Genomic DNA, 18,214 nt, shown 5'->3' on the forward strand with positions numbered 1-18,214 from the left:
TTGCGGACCGTGTTCAGCTCGGCGAGCATGTTCTCTGTTGAGCGATAACGGACATCAAGGAGGAGCTTTGATTCTACGAGGGAGAGCGACATCGGTCGTGGAAGACCGTGTTCCCTTCCTCGTAGAATCGGAGCTCTTCCTTGACCAAGTACGGTGCCGTCCGGTGGAGAAATGCTCGCCGAGATGATCACGTAAGCAAGTTCAACTAGTACGGATGGTTATTTATTCACATGTCCCGATATCGTCGCAGTAGTCTGTCAATCACCGTACTTTTTATTTTAACTTTTTATGAAATGAAAAACTTAGAAAATAGTTAGAAAATCCGTACTAGTTGAACTAGCGGACCGTGTTCATTTCGGCGAGCATGTTCTCTGCCGAGCGGTAACGGACGTCAAGGAGGAGCTTTGATTCTACGAGGGAGAGCGACAACGGTCGTGGAAGACCATGTTCCCTTCCTCGTAGAATTGGAGCTCTTCTGTGGCCAAGTACGGTGCCGTCCGGTGGAGAAATGCTCGCCGAGATGATCACGTAAGCAAGGTCAACTAGTATGGATGGTTATTTATTCACACGTCCCGATATCGTCGCAGTAGTATATATATATAAATATAAACGATAATCGATTGTTATGTGTGTACACTCCCATTCTTCTATTAATTTGCGGAAATATCATGTGAATTACTTACCTGCCGCAGTAAAAGACGAGAACACAATGACCATTAAAAATATCATTGTTTAGAGATATAGATAATTTCATAGTTTGTTAATTTTATTTGTTTATAAAATGAGAAATTTACAGTGTATTAAAAAATGAGTTTAGAGAGTAGATGGCAACTGCTTCCGGATCCTCGGCCTCTCATGGGTTTCCAAAGCGACTTAGGTCGGGCCTCCCTCTCATTCCATGCGGCAAGTGTCGTGATGAGACGAAGATTGTGATGAAGTACCGAGTGAAGGAGGGTCCCAACAAGGATCGTATCTTCTACAAGTGTCCGGATCGCAATGTGAGTTATTTTATCGTATTTAATGATTATGGTTAGTTTATACCTATTTTCATGATGGTTGTGATTAAAGTTCTAATTTTTTGTTTTAATTTCAGTGGGATGGCAGTGGACGATGTTCAGGCTTCTACTGGGAGGAAGAGTATGTTGAACTCGTGCAAAAATATCTTGCACAACAGGCAGATACGGCGGCTAATGAGGCAGTGATCCAGCCGAAGAAGCCCAAAGATGTTGCACAATCGGGGGATCTGTCTGTTTTAGTTGAGATTTGTCGCAAAATCCTTGTGCTCCTAAAATGTATTTTAGCTTTAGTTCTTTTAGTGGTAGTTGGGATTGTCTACATTGTAGCGATGCTTTCATAAATTTGTACCTTTTGTGGTGGCACGCATGTTGTATAAATAATTAATTATGATCTAGGTTTTAATATGGTATTTATGTCATGTAATGCAGATGAGCCGGCATTGGATGTACAATGCTGATCGCCGCTCCCAAGAGTTCATTGACGGCGTGCATTCTTTGTTACGTGCGGCCGAGGCAAACAAACGCGACGGTTTTATGTGCTGCCCATGTGCCATATGTAAGAATACGGTGGAATATTCTTGCTCAAAGACTCTTCATTCACACTTGTTCAAGTCGGGTTTCATGTCAAACTATATTTGTTGGATGAAGCACGGAGAAACCGGTGTTGTAATGGAAGAAGGTGAAGAAGAACAATGGGACGACAATGATATTATTCCCAATGGTGCGTGCTTCAATGATACTGCAATGGGAGAAGCTGAAGAAGAGGTAGCCGCAGAAGATGATCCGGCTGATGATCTTTGTCAGGTCATTCGTGACGCACAAAGAGAATGTGAAAGTGAAAAGGAGAAGATCAAGTTCGAGCGGATGCTAGAAGATCACAAGAAATTGTTGTACCCAACTTGTGATGCAGGGCAGAAAAAGTTGGGAACCACACTAGAATTGCTACAATGGAAGGCAAAGAATGGTGTATCTGACAAGAGATTTGGAGAGTTACTAAAAATCCAAAAGAAGATGCTTCGAAAGGACAATGAATTGCCCGCCACTACCTATGAAGCAAAACAAGTTGTCTGTCCTATGGGGCTAGAAATCAAGAAGATACATGCATGTCCTAATGACTGCATCCTGTACCATGGCAAAGAGTACGAGAAATTGGATGCATGCCCGGTATGCCATGCATCGCGGTATAAGATCAGGCGAGATGACCCTGGTGATGTTGAGGGCGAACGTCCGTGGAAGAAAATCCCTGCCAAGGTTATGTGGTATGCTCCTATAATACCACGCTTGAAACGTCTGTTCAGAAACTAAGAACATGCAAAATTGTTGCGATGGCACAAACAAGACCGTAAAGTAGACAATATGTTGAGACACCCTCTGATGGGTCCCAGTGGAGAGCAATCGACAGAGAATTCCTGGAGTTTGCAAATGACGCAAGAAACTTAAGGTTTGCTTTAAGTACAGATGGTATCAATCCTTTTGGAGAGCAGAACAGTAGTCATAGCACTTGGCCTGTTACTCTAAGTATCTACAACATTCCTCCTTGGTTATGCATGAAGCGGAAGTTCATTATGATGCCTATGCTCATCCAAGGCCCGAAGCAACCTGGCAATGACATCAATGTGTACCTAAGACCACTTATTGACGAACTTCTTATTTTGTGGAATAAAGAAGGTGTACGTGTGTGGGATGAGTACAAATAGGAACACTTTGATCTGCGAGCATTGTTGTTCATAACAATCAATGATTGGCCTGCTCTAAGTAATCTTTCAGGACAGACAAACAAGGGATATAATGCATGCACACACTGCTTCGGTGATATTAGAGGTGTATTCTTGAAAAAATGTCGAAAGGTCGTGTACCTTGGCCATCGTCGATTTCTTCCTGCAAATCATCCCGTAAGAAAGAAAGGCAAGCATTTTAAAGGAAAGGCAGACCACCTGACCAAGCCTCGCAACCGAACCGGTGAGGATGTACTCGATATGGTCAATGATGTGAAAATCGTCTTTGGAAAAGGACATGGCAGCCAACCTGTTCCGAACGATGCTAATGGTCACGCACCCATGTGGAAGAAGAAGTCCATATTTTGGGACCTACCCTATTGGCAAGTCCTAGAGGTCCATAGCTCGATCGACGTGATGCACTTGATGAAGAATCTTTGTGTGAACCTGCTAGGCTTCATGGGTGTGTATGGAAAGCCTAAGGACACATTTGAAGCACGACATGACCTGCGTTGTTTGAGAGAAAGAGACAACCTGCATCCAGAGAAGACAGATGATGGACGCCATTACTTACGTCCTACCAGCTACACTCTAAGCAAAGAGGAGAAGGAAATCATGTTTGAATGCTTAAACAACATCAAGGTACCATCTGGATTCTCCTCGAATATAAAGGGTATTATAAATGTGCTAGAGAAGAAATTCTATAACTTAAAGTCCCATGACTGTCACGTTCTCATGACGCAATTACTTCCAGTTGCATTAAGAGGAATTCTACCTCCAAATGTACGTCTAGCCACCGTGAAGCTATGTGCATTCCTCAATGCAATTTCTTAGAAGGCAATTGATCCAACTGATCTAGCTAAACTACAGAATGATGTGGTTCAATGTCTCGTCAGCTTTGAGTTGGTGTTCCCTCCTTCCTTCTTTGATATCATGACACACCTCCTAGTTCACCTAGTCAAGGAGATTTTCATTCTCGGTCCTGTGTTCCTACACAACATGTTCCCCTTAGAGAGATTCATGGGAGTCCTGAAGAAATATGTTCACAATCGTGCTCGCCCAGAAGGAAGCATTGCCAAGGGCTATGGAACAGAAGAGGTCATTGAGTTCTGTGTTGACTTTATTCCCGACCTTGACTCGATTGGTGTTCCTGAATCGAGACATGAGGGGAGACTAAGCGGAAAGGGGACACTAGGGAGGAAAACATATATTGGTATGGATGATGATTATTTCAATAAAGCGCACTACACAGTTCTACAGAACTCTTCTTTGGTAGATTTGTATATTGAGACACACAAGGATCACTAACGATCCGAGTTTCTAGGGAAGACTGAAGCTTGGATTACGCGTAAGCACATGGAAACTTTCGGCGGTTGGTTGCGAAAAAAATGTCAAGGTGATGAGAGCATCCATGAGCAACTGTATTTATTGGCTATGCAACCATCATGGCATATCATCACATACAAAGGGTACGAGATAAATGGGAACATATTCTACACAGTAGCCCAAGATAAAAGGAGTACCAACCAAAACAGTGGTGTCCGCATAGATGCCATAGACCCGAATGGGAATAAGCAGACATATTATGGACGCATAGATGAAATATGGGAACTAGAATATGCACCTACTTTGAAGATCCCATTGTTCAAGTGCCAATGGGTCAAGGTGACCGGAGGTGGGGGTAACAGTAGACAACGAGTATGGAATGACAATAGTAGACCTTAGTAATATTGGGTACAAAGACAAACCATTCGTCCTTGCCAAGGATGTGAATCAGGTGTTCTATGTCAATGATATGTCTACCAAACCAAAAAGAGGGAAAAACGATAATGACTCAACCAAAGAGCCAAAGCGCCACATAGTTCTTTCAGAGAAAAGAGTCATCGTGGGAATTGAGGACAAGTCGGACATGTCAGAAGATTATGAAAAGGATGACCAAATTCCGCCATTCAAAGTGAACAAAGACCCTAGCATCTTGGTAAATGATGAGGACACTCCATGGTTACGACGCGATCATAACCAAGGGACATACGTAAAGAAGAAGTTCACTGTTGTGCCCACTTGATGATATAGTGATTTAATGTAGTGTGTGTTTGAGATATTATGTAATAATTGTGAATTCAGATGTTTATTATGTCATGTTTCAAATTAAATCAATGTTTGATTTGGTGGGATTTCTCTCTCAAAAAGGTAAATTAGGATATTGAGTGATGAAAAATTAAAATATCAGTACTCGGTTTTCCCGTCGCCTTGCTCATCTCCGGCGAGCTCCCACCGTCGAACCAGCGCCTGTGCCATCGCAGTGTAGCGCTCAATAGCTCCGCCTTATCCTTGCGCGCCCAGCCAACCCACCAATTTAGTTTGATTTCACCGGGAAACTGCTGTGCGCGCTCTTCTTCCTCGCAGCCGGCAGCGTCCCTGTCGCAAGCACTTCGCCGTGGCCAGAGCTCCACGGTGCGCCTCTGCCCCTGCTGAGTCTTGCTTCAGCTTCACCATGATGCTGTGGTACTCTATGACCCATTGATTTCTCATTTTGACCACCACAGCCACCGGAGCATCGCCACCGACGACGGTCTGCTCTGTCGTGCTTGCTCGGAACGTCGACCCACCTCTCTGTTGCTCCTCTGGCCTTGTGCTCTACTCAGTCGCGTTTGGGGTGAGCTACTGATGCTTCCTGGGCCATCTGTTTAAGCTTTACAGGTCTCACATCGCCAGCGTAGCGTAGCCGCGCCGTCGTGGCCGGCGTAGTGCTCGGTCCAGTCCGTAGCTAGTCCAGCTTGTGCCCTAGATTGATGCGCCTAGTCGAGGGTAGTGTGTTGGTACCTTGGTCGTCACCGTTGGTCTCGCCGTCGGCGAGGAATCGCCAGTCAGCGCGCGTGTCGCCGGAGTCAGCAAGGGAGGAAGGGGATGACAGGTGGGGTCGGGTTGTCAGTGACTCAACGTTCAAATGGAATTTTTCTATTTTCAGATTTGAATTAATAGTGATGTAATTTGTTGTTTTTGTGTAGATTTATTTAGAGCTCCAAAAATTATGAAAATTTTTGTGTGACTTCTATGTGATGTATAGTATTTAATAAAAATATGAAATAATGTTTTTCAGTATTTTTAATGTGATGAAAATTGCTCAATTTATTAATAAATGGATTTCCATGATTTTTCTAGGCTTATTTAATTGTCCAAAAAATTTGAAATTTGTTTTGCCACTTAGTTATTATGTGATGAACATTTGTAAAAATTTTGAGGTCATTTGGAACAAGTTGATTTATTTCATAATTCTTAATTAAATAATTAATTCATAAAAGCAAATAGTAACTTTTAATGATTTAAGTTTTGATTGAATTTTTGATTGAGTGATGTCCTTGGGTCATTAGTTCGTAATGATCTTTGGCAATTGATGTAAGTAGTACGAAAAAAATTTGGTTAGTTTGACTTGTAACTGTACCGCGAAGGAAAGTTGTATTCAAATTGTTAATCTTTGCATCCATCATCGAGCATCATGTTTCGTATTCCGCATCATGTTAAACATGGCATTGTTACTACGTGTAGTGAACGAAGGTGAACACGTGGTAGTTAATCAAGTTGCGGAAGAGGTTAATCCGTCTGTTGAGGTCGGATCGAATACTTGTGAAACGTCGTAGGAACCAGACTTTTCCGTCAACGAAGGCAAGCCCCGGATGCATACAACCCTACCTTGTATTTTACAAATTGATTTCGCTTTTGCTTCTCTTTACTGCATTAAGTGATTAGGAGTCAGGTGAAAACCAAATTGGTACATTACCAACCTTGTTATTCCATAGTTACCATATTACCAGTTTTAAATTCGTATATGCCTAGTTTTGCTTAGCTATGCTTAGAACGATGAAAGTCGAGTGATTACCCGTCACCTGCAAACTTTAAATGGAACTTTGGTTAATTATGTTAACATGTGATATGGGAATGTGGAGTAATAAATCTAGACCGGACGGACTCGGTGTGTGTGAGCCACAAGACATGGAGGTCTTGTGAGCGGGTACTTTCCGTCTGTGTCGATTAAGGTCCGTACCGTTGTTGAATTGCATGAGGTGAGACTTTGTAGTACTAACCACATACTCCGGTAAGCCTTTACTCGGCTATTCTATTATGGGAATGGCTACTCGCGCACTGGGAGTGGAGAGATGGCGGGAATAGCGTGTACCCACGTGTCCATGGACTGGATTGGTGGAGTACTGTGTTCTCGGGTGGCGCGGACCCATTCTCATTTAGAGGATCCAAGGGTAGGTTGGTATATGTAGGTCGGGGACCTACATATGTCGTGTGGTCTGGAATCCCTAGCTGGGTTTTTAATCGGTTCGAATCATCGTTGCTCCTCGGTTATGGAGACTCAACTCACTGTTCATCATCGTAGTATTAATAACTGGAACTTGAGAATGGTTTGTGAAGGTGTTGGATATGAAGTTTCATGATCTCATTACGGATCGTGTCATCTTTGTATATGATTTTATGAAGTTTTAACTGTTGAAATAAAGAATTTTGTTAAAGAGCTTTTACGCAAAATAACTTTGATTATTGCTAAAACCACACCTTGAATCCCTGAGCCTGCATTCCTGAGTTTTCTTAGTCTTATTTCGGTTAAGTCTTATTGAGTACTTTTGTACTCAGGGTTCGTTGACCCTTGTTGCAGGTGAGCCTCATGAGCAGATCTGTTTTGGATCGTGCTGCATGACGGTTGTTCCTTGTGATGACGATGAGAAGTAAATGTGTGGCCCTTGGGCAGGGCAGTTTCGTTGTGTGTTTTGTATTATATTATAATGCCACTCCACTATTTTGTGTTGTAATAATCATCGAACTTAGTTGTGAGGTTTGAAGCTACTATTTTGTAAATTATGTTACTGTAAGACTTCCGTTGTTTTTACTCTGGTATAGATATTTGAATAAATGTTGTAATACTGCAATGACTCTGTAATGTGATCCTGCTCGGAAATCATGGATGATTCGGGGTTCCCCAAGGACACCCGACAGACTTCTTAAGTTACCAGGAACATATGCATAGATGCCAAAGGTCGTTGGACAGTGACTAGTGCATGTGGGTCCTATAATTTAGGAGGTTCTGCCATAGTTCTGCGTCCATCGCGAGACGCCGCTCTGTCTCCTCTTGGCGGTGGCGCTCCTCCTCCTCGCGGCGGCGCTTCTCTGCCTCCTCGTGGCGGCGCTCCTCCTCCTTCGAGATCTCGACGACACGCTTTAGGATGCAGTCATCGGTCTCCTTCTGTGTGATGGCGCGGAGGTGCCGGTCCTCCTCCTCCTTCCGAGCCATCTCCAACAAGTTGAAGATGACCTCCTCCACCAGAAGAGGTTCTAGTTCCTCCTTCGATGCGGTCTCACGGTCCGGATCGTCCTTGAGGTTCACCTCGAGGTCCGATTCGGACGACGGCATCAGTGGAGGCATCGGGGGGCGACGTGAGGACAACGGGTTCAGCTTCGCCCATGTTGTCTTCAAGCCGTGAGGCATGTGCGTGGCGGTGGGTCGACGGCACGGGAAGGTGTGCGTGGAAAGGGCGGTGCTTCGCTTTCTTGATGCACAGTGGTGTGGCGGCCGACTGTGTGCATGGGGGGGGGGGCTTATATAGGCGTGTCGGTGGTGGAACTGATCATGGTGCAATAACTCGCACCCCTTGGAAGATGGAGCACGCCTGCGTTGGCAACAGTTGAACCACCATTGCGCCTGCGTTGGGAAGACAGAGCGCGCCTGCGTTGGGAAGATGAAGCGTGCTTGTGTTTAGGAACCGGTGAGAGCAGCTAGCCGATGGATGGGTAAATGCGGCGTCTCTTCGTGGGGAACTGAAGGGCTCTTCATGGGAACTGCGCTTCATGGACCGGGTAATTAAAACAACGGCTCTTCATATGGGAACCACGCGACCAGCGTGGCCGGGGAGTTGAAGTGCCTACGCGCAAAGCAGGGACAGATAATCACTCAAAAGAATAAATTCCTTCAAACTTTCCAAAATCAGGTGATAGCTCAATGGTTTGTCCGCTGCTTTGGAACTTGTAGGCTTCGGTTCGATTCAGGTATGCAACACATTTATTTTATCTTTTTGACCTTTAGACCGCTTAATAAATTATAAAATTAAACCAAAAAAATTGGGCTGCCTGGGACTCGAACATGGGTCTCGGGGGCTAAGTTGAGAGGTCTTAACCATTGTGCCAGTAGGACGAGTTCGAAAGAAAATGAAAACTTATCCTACTTAACACCTAAGTTAAACCTAACTGCTACACAACATCACTGCCGGTTTGGGGAATAACCCGACAGTGATGTACACCATCACTGTCGGTTTGCAAGCAAAACCGGCAGTGATGAGCTATTTCCCGAAATAAATTAATAATTTATAAAATAGAACAAAAAATTTGGGCCGCCTGGGACTCGAACACGGGTCTCGGGGGCTAAGTTGAGGGGTCTTAACCATTGTGCCAGTAGGAGGAGTTCGAAAGAAAATGAAAACTTATCCTACTTAACACCTAACTTAACACCTAACTGCTACAGCACATCACTGCCGGTTTGGGGAGTGACCCAACAGTGATGTGCCCCATCACTATCGGTTTACAAGCAGAACCGGCAGTGATGAGCCACTGCTATAAAAGTGGCGCGGGTTGAAATTATCATAATTCATTTCAACCCCGCGCGAACCCCTCCCCCCGCGCCGCCGGAGCACCACCCCACGGCGGAGCACCGCCCCACGCCGTCCACTGCCCCACGCCGGAGCACCGCCCCACGCCAGAGCACCTCCCCACGTTGGAGCACCGCCCCACGCCGTCCACCGCCCCAAGCCGGAGCACCGCATCGTCCATGCCAAGCCGGAGCACCACGCCGTCCGTCCCACCACCGAGGCCTCCAGGAGCGCACAGACAGCTGCTTCCCCCCCCCCCACGGTGAGTGCGTGGCTCACTGCCCGCTACGTGTGTGATGAAATGTCCCACAACTGCTTACTTGAATTAGTTTGATCATGCAGTGTGTGCTGTCATACAGTTTGATCATGCAGCTGTGAATGCTAGAACCTAGGTTTGCCACACAGTGTGTGCTATCTGTTTCTTTGTGTTTCTAGACGCATTGCGAGTAAGTAGTACATTGTTACTTAGTAGCACGTTGCTCAGCTCTATTCATTAGTATACTGATAAGAACAAAAGCATAATTTTATTTTTTGTTACCAGGATAAACATAGCAGGGACTCGTAATACTTGACAGAAATTGCTCTCTGAACGTTAATGGTAGTTTGTTTTCAGAGTACTTGCATTTTCTCTGTGAATTCTCCAAACTTGTCATGGAATTCTTTAGACCTATAGAACTAATATATGTCCAAACTTGTCATGGAATTCTCCATGCTATCAGCATAAAGATGCATAATTATTAACTTATGCAAGATTACAAGTAATACATAGTTATGTAGCCTTGTGCATTAAACTGGGAATATTTTCCAACAATCATATCTTATTATGAGTTTTTGCATGTCACTTTCCTAGGATAGTATGAGATGCATATTTGCCCCTACCAACCATGTAAGTTTCAGATCAAAGTATCACTAATTTGGAAAGATGCTTACCTGCACTGATACTTGTGAAAGAACCTCGCGCCGATGGTTGGGGGATTTATAGTGAGACTGAAGACTCTTAGACATCTCTAGGAGTATATCCAAAAGTCTTAAACTGGCTCTCTAAATCATCATTTGGTTTTTAACGAATAAAAAATATTCTTTATATCTTTCCTACATCTAACAACTATTACTAAGGCACGTGAATAGCTATTTTCCAAACACTCCTATCTATGCAATGGTCGTGTGTTATTCGTAAATATATTAAATTGTATAAGAATACATCATATTTGAATGACAACCTAATTTACTTAAATGTATAGGCAACCATGGCATGGTATGTAGTGCATGTTGGTCACATGCCTGGGATTTATCGAACCTGGGAAGATTGCTATGCTCAAGTCAATCGCTACCCTGGTAATTTGCACAAAAAATACAACACAGAAGCTAAAGCTTTGAGGGCCTACTATAGTCATCCGGCCTACCTTGCAAACCATGGGCAACCAGCCTACTATGGTCCAATGAATGCAAACCATGGTCATCCGCTGGCACTAGAGATCGAAGAGAAGCCACCCGCCGGAGATGTGAAGATTAGGAGAATTGCTCCTTGGTCTTGGAAAGATGTCATGCTTTTATTTATGGCTATGGTCATCGCTTTTCTTATTTGGATGTTGATGTAGGCTTAGTTTCGTAGAAGAGTAGGTGGACTTTGTTGTATGTGGTCAATCAAACAATGAATTTGTTCTAGGTGAACATATGCTATTATTTGACTTTGTTGCATGTGGACTTATTATTAGACTTTGCATTAAACATATTATATATATATGAGCATATGCTATTAGTAGTTGTCCGTGGCCAAAACTAACCACGATCGTGTCACAGCCATGACTCATCGTCGCCTGTTACCCCGTCGCTGAAGAACTGATCGGCAACAAGAAGCGGCTGATATCGCTGGGACGAGAGAGCCACATGATCTGATAAACGGTGACGGTGTCAATTAGGTCGGTGAGAATGAGTAGCCATGGACCCCGTCCAGCCTGCTCGATCTGGGTCAAAATGACCAAGATGGCCAGGTAACTTTGGTATCATGTCACTATGTAGCCACACACGCTAATCAATTGAGAGGGTCATAGCTTACTTATTGTCTCTAGCAGGAGCCTTCATCAGCTGAGGAGCCAGAGGGTTCGGGTAGTAGGAAGGCCAGATCCAAGCGAGGCGTGTCAAAGATTCCTGTTGGTAGGAATGCACACTGGCACATTACTGAGTTCGATGAATTTGGGGATCCACACTCACCACCTATAGCTTTGAGCAAATACAAGACTATCCTCGGGTTACTTGTTAGGGACTTCATCCCGATTAAGTATAGGAAGTGGATTGGGAAAGATGATGATCGGTGGAGGGTTCCCGAAAGCGAGAAGGATTACATATGGGATGTCAAGATCCCAGAGTATTTCACTTTCCTAGTCAAGAAAAAAGCAAAAGAAATCATGGGGACATGCTTCAAGAATTTCAAGGGGACGTTGTACAAGAATTTCTCCTCCAAAATAAAGAGCCAGATTTCGATGGTGGACAATTTAGCAAGCAGAAGGACTTCTAGCAGGATTTCAAGGAATACAGGTTATCCGAGGAGTACTTAGAACTGAGCAGGAAGAATAAGGAAAATTCATAGAAAGCGACAAATCCTCATCATCTCGGCTCTCGTGGGTATGCCAAAAAGATGCCAGAATTTGAAGCAGAACTTCAAAAGATGGATCGCCTTGCTGAGGAAGGCGTTCAGGTTGAGACCGCCGATTGGGAGCCCAGATCGGTATTATACTGTATGGCGAGAAATGTACGGCACGCCGAGGACGGGAGCTTTAGCTCCTCAAATCAACCCATGAGCGAACTCATCTAGAGGATCTCCCAGGTAACTGAGGAGGTGAGGCAAGGGACTCGCACTTCTAATAGGGAGAAAGACGTGCTCACCCAAGCACTCGGAACCAAGGAGCACCCTGGTCGCACTAGAGGAACCGGTGTTGTTCCTTGGAAACTAGCATTCCCCCAAGAATCTAACACTTACCGGAGCCGCTCGAGGGATAGAGCGGAACATGAGGCAGAGTATTTGAGGAGACTAAAAGAGATGGAAGACAGAATGGAAGCACGGATTGAGGCGATCGTTGAAGCGCGAGTCAAGCAAATTTTGCTATCCAAGGGGTCAGTAGTACCACAAAACCCTACTCCTAGTGCCGTTAGCCCATAGTTTAGGGGTCACAACAGCTGTGGATCGACCCTGCTCGACGAAGAAGAGGCGAATCTGCCTCATCCGGTGGACGACATCACTGAACCTGTCAATGTTAGGTTGTACACCTGTCAGGAATGGACAAAGGACAAGGTGGCGCTCGGCCAGGCCTAGCCTGCGGGAGACGGGACAATTAATGGCCGCCCCATTCCACTGCGGTATGCTCGTGTCACAATTGATAGAATACTTGATAAGAAGTTTAACAAGATACCCATTGAGTACCCCGTAGCGGAAGACAGGCCAAAACTTGGTCAAAACAAGGGCTCTCAAGTGGCCTAGCGCAAGCGCTTCATTAAGCTTGACCATCAATTGTCCTCTGATGATGAGGACGACTGTGAGTCTTTGCCCACCCCCGATGATCACTCACCATCTCCCAACAGAGATCACTCCCCTCCTCATCCGGAGCCATCACCCCCGAGAAGACAGAGGTCTCCTTCTATTCCTCCTCGTCCGACTCCATCTTCATCAGCCCCGAGAAAAGAGACTCCACCTCCTCCTCCTCCATCTTTATCAGCGCCGAGAAAACATAATTCTTGTCGTCATCCTCCTCCTCCACCTCAGCCCAAAACAAGATCAAGGACATCCTCGCAGTCGCAAAAAAGGTCCTTGGATTCGGTCGCTAATGCTCCCAAAGTGGACCAACAGAAAAGAAAAAACACCATTTAGTGGCAGCGTTACCACCTTGATGAAAGAAAAATTTACAGCACACATCTCGAAGGAAGATTTTGTTAGTTTCTTCAATCTCTGTACCTCACTACCTTCGTATATGTTGAAGTCCGAATTCGAAAGGCAAACACAAAATAAATACGCTACAACAAGAGATGAAGAAATACACAATAAAGATTTAAGGAACATACAAAAGTACGTCGAAGACAACCCAGGATTAACCATGGAAGAGGCCGCGAACATCTATTATGATGTACAAGGGACGGGAACACCAGCAATGAAGTATGAAAGGGGCAATCTTTTGGTTCCCGATGACGAGTATAAAAATCTGACAACATATATGCGCCAGTTGCATGAATATTACATGGCTCAAGCAACAGAGACGGACGACTTTGGTTTTGAGGTTATTATCCGTTCGCCACATGTTTTCCATTATCCCGAAGAAGAGAAGTTCGATGTCGAGTGGGAGTGCTTGTTCCAGCTATACCAGAAACGCGATCTCGATGTTCAAATGTTGACGTTGTGGACTATGTAAGTACCCTACACGCGCAATATTACAATTAACTACTCTCTCGAGACAAATTGTTAACTTTTGAGCACTTCCCATGATTTTATGTAGGTGTATATCAAAATTTTGCATTGTAAAAAGAAAATGGGATTACATAGGCTTCTTGGACCCCTTGCGAGTCAATGAGAGGACATGTCTAGGCCTCTATGGATGTAACGTTGAAGACCTGAAACAGAGATTGATTGCTGTTTTCGACGAATTCAAGATGAAGAAGAAAACCCACATACTTCTAGCCTACAACTGCGAGTATGTGTTTTTGGCTTTTAATTTTATGCTTCTTTTTTCATTAAGATTATTTGATAATTAGGATTCTGTGATTGCAGCAACCATTTCGTCTTCATTTGTGTCAATCTTGCCAAAAATCTGATCGAGGTGTGGGACTCGAAGAAAAAACCATTTCATCATCTGGATGCACTAGTGGCAGTGCTGAATTAGTAAGCGATCCTAATAACTATTATTTTCTAGTCACACATACCGCTTTCTAATGTTTCTCCTTTTAATGCTGCTCAGTGTCCGAAGAAGACATATCGGTGGGACGCCGGTCCCATTCAAGGTTGTCGAAATGGAGGGGAAGTACCTATCACAGCCGGTGGGAAACAATGAATGCGGGTTTTATGTAATGTGGGCAATGCTTAGCTACATCGGCGGAAAATCGGAAGAAGCCGATAAGTTGGTGTGTATAATGTCCATTTCATTTATGTCTGTTAATAATTCAACAAAATGATTTACTGTTCCTCTTTGGATATCATCTATTTTGAACGACAGCGCAAGAAATTTAAGCACGAAAGGCTGCCAGACATGGAGATCGTCGCACTATAATCGGAGCTGGCAAAATTCATCTTAGCCGAGGTATTGGAAAAAGATGGAGTATTTTCCATTGCACAATCCGTGAGGTACAAGGACCAGTATGGCCCAGAGCGGCTCGCCAAATTATTGTAGGAAGTCCGAGAAGCATGTGTGAAGTCCAAGAACATTTCTTTTTTATTTTAAGGGATCGAGATGTGGATAAGAACATTTGAATTGTAATTGTAATATTTGTAATGTTTAATATTGATGGACCTGTCGTCTACATAGCGTATATAAAGCGAAACCCGATTCCACGAAAAAATATAAATTAAAATAAATTATAAAACAATAAAATACGAACGGGCCATCACCGCCGGTTAGCAACAAACCGGTAGTGTTGTCGTAACCATCACTGTCGGTTAGAAGGAAACCGACAGTGTTGGCTTGCTCAACACTGCCGGCTTGAACCATGAACCGACACTGATAGTTACGAGAACACTGCCGGTTTGATCCATAAACCGACACTGATATTTACTACAACACTGTCTGTTTGAACCATGAACCGACAGCGTTGGCTTGCTCAACACTACCGGCTTGAACCATGAACCGACACTGATAGTTACGAGAACACTGCCGTTTTGATCCATGAACCGACAGTGTAGGCTTGCTCAACACTACTAGCTTGAGCCAAGAACCAACACTCTTGAAGCAACCGTCACTGTCGGTTGGCTCTACAAACCGGCAGTGTTGTTCAACTGGACACTGTCGGGTGGAGCCAGGAACCAACACTGTTTCCTGTAGATCAGTGTCGGTTTTTAAGAACCGATAGTGATGTCAACCCCTCATCACTGCCGGTATGTCACTGTCAGTTCAAAATCCGACAGTGAAGTGGGTTTTTGAACGAGCAGTGATGTCCAGATCTAGGGTAGTGGGAGCTCACGAATTCCCTCTGGGAATCCACCAAGGAGATGGCCACGCTGCGAGCATGTGCACAATATTGTTCCTGATCCTCTATTACAAACCCACTAGGACGTTCCTAACCCACCCATACGCACGTGACCATTTTGGGACAGGTAGCCCAGTCCTTGATCATTTTGGCCCAATGAAGACCCATCAACATTTACCGCTGACCAATCAAAACTCACCATTGATCTAGCCTCGCCTGCTATTCCCTGTTAGCTTTAAGACCTGTGGCATGCCGGTGCACTTCAACATGTTGCTTCCTGGTAAAATCTGCCAACTAATGTATTTTCTATAAGTAGGAAAAAATACCATTTAATCTTTAAAAACTTATAACTAATTCATAGGATCTCTAGAAAATATGTTTCTTATACCAAATGTTCATACAAATAAGATCTACATTATGGAACTATATTTCAGTGCTTATGGTGGATATTTTTTCATTACCATCTATTTTTATGGATGTAGTGGGGAGATGACTCTAGCTCGAGGGAAGCCCAAATGACAGATGCTGACGTCACCAGCAGCTGGCAAAGGACCCCACCAATAAACCAACAAGGCAGCAATTGGTGAATATCTCAGATCTAGATTATGGTGGACGACCTAGATGTCGGGGATGTGGTGAAATATACGAGATGGAGAAGGGCTGCAATGCCTAGCTTGTTGTTGATTTATGTGTGAGGTCCAGTCATTTATTCTTGGTGTCTACTTGTTAAAGTTAGTTGATGGCCCATCCTGCTTCAAACTAATTAACTTCCCCCAAAATATGTACTATATATATGTAGTGGTCTTGGGTTCCGCCTCTACCTCAGCAATGTGACCAAGGGACACTGGCATAGAATACACTAAAAGAAAGAGGTACATGGATGAATAATAGAGATCTAAAGAAGGTGGATGCCCTGGGAATGGGAGGCAAGGGAATGTCTACACTAGATACCTAGTCTGAGGGCCAACAGAAATGTGTCTTCAGCTTGTTCCTAGGAATGGGACACAGCCTCCAGCTTGCCCTCTCGTACGAGCGCCGAGAGGCTTACATCCGTCGGATCAGCATGGAGGGTGCCGTGAGGAGTTGGATAGTGGTGTCCACTTTCATGGACTGCAGATCATTTTTGCACCCTATGGATATATTGATAGTCCTGGAGATAATGCAATTATTAACTGTAAATTTGATGTATCGATATACCTAATACCGGTTAATCACTTTTGCCTGACTCGATTATGTTTTTCGATAGTAGTGACAAAAGAAAGGATTTATACCAACGCTTCCTTTTTTGTAGGGACAGCTCTATATTAAGCCGTCTGTACAAATAGTTCCCAAACGAGCCGTCCCTCACTACTACAGAATTTAACTGTAGGGGCGGCTCTAGAGCCTCTGTAGGGGCGGCTGCGCCAGCCGCCCTTCCCAGGGTGTTCCTACAGAGGGTGCCTCTGTAGGGGCGGTTTCCTGACCGCCCCTGCAGTGCCCTCTGTAGGGGCGGCTGGTGTTTTCAGCCACCCCTACAGTGCCCTCTATAGGGGTGGCTGGTAATATCAGCCGCCCCTGTAGTGGACTTCTGTAGGGGCGGCTGTATCACCAGCCGCCCCTGCTGTGTGTATTTGTAAGGGCGGTTCAATCAAGAACCGCCCCTACAGTGGATTTTCCAGCAAAAAAAAATAATAATTCAAATTCAAATCTGACCACATATATATAAATAATTCAAATTCGAATCCTACAAAATCAATTTTCTGAAGAAAGATATAATACTTCAATCACCAACAGAGCAACCACTAGAAGTCTCTTAATAGAAATAGTTACATACATGGTTTGCAAGTGCTAAATCTAAAACATAGTAAATCCAAAAGCTGCATCACAACAAACCGAATAAGCAAATGAATTACTTGTTGATTGGAATGTGCTTCAAAACGAGGTGCCTTTGATCTAAGCTTTTCTGCTTGATCATACAAGTTGTAATGGAGGTAATTGCGGAGGAGGAGATTGAGTAGTGTTTCCTGCAATCAAGAACCAAATACATACAATCAGGTATGCAGAATTCCACAACATAATAATAGAGCAGTGGCGAGCAGAAAATCAGCATTACCTGGCCAAGCTCGTCACGGTGCAAAGTTGCCATTCTATGTAGTGCAAGCAGATTCCTGAAAGAAAAAAACAAAGCAAATGTAGGAGAGATTGCCAGGATTGGTCCTAGGAGTGAACAATGAGCAAGAATGAAACATTTGACTTACCCACGTATTTCAGCAAGGCTGTTGGTAAGCTCATACACATAAGAGTAATAAAAGTACAGAGAGATGCCAGGACATCAACAGTTCTCCGGTTTAGGTTCTTCAGGCGAGCAATGCTCACATTTGCGCATGCTTTAGCCTTAATTCAAAAGGAAGATTTCAAATTATTATGTTTCACACATCAAACATTAGGAAAATCAGTGGTTCTAGATGTACCTCATCGTATTTCTTCTGATCAATAAGGAAAATCAGTACAAGCAAGTAGCAAAATATTTCAATCTCAAGGAGACCATGTTTGATTGAAATCTGAGTTGCCGGAGCCGCAGCATCAACATCCATCTCAGTATCATCTTCCTGAAAGAAATTACAGGTGAATATTAGGAGTTATGAATGTGATATCAGGGATAGAAAAATATAGATCCAATATTGACTCAGGAATATTCTCA

At 44.1% G+C, this 18,214-nt stretch overlaps 1 long non-coding RNA gene across 1 annotated transcript; it reads right to left on the bottom strand.

Moving 5' to 3' along the window:
• Nucleotides 1-17,428: 17,428 nt before the first annotated feature.
• Nucleotides 17,429-17,831, bottom strand: LOC136483637 (uncharacterized). Its single transcript, XR_010765558.1, has 3 exons — nt 17,772-17,831; nt 17,627-17,681; nt 17,429-17,537 (listed from the first exon to the last, which is right to left on the bottom strand). It is a non-coding gene; the product is annotated as an uncharacterized lncRNA (long non-coding RNA).
• Nucleotides 17,832-18,214: the final 383 nt, after the last annotated feature.

This window comes from Miscanthus floridulus, chromosome 9 (genome assembly GCF_019320115.1).
Source record: "Miscanthus floridulus cultivar M001 chromosome 9, ASM1932011v1, whole genome shotgun sequence".
Taxonomy (NCBI): Eukaryota; Viridiplantae; Streptophyta; class Magnoliopsida; order Poales; family Poaceae; genus Miscanthus; species Miscanthus floridulus.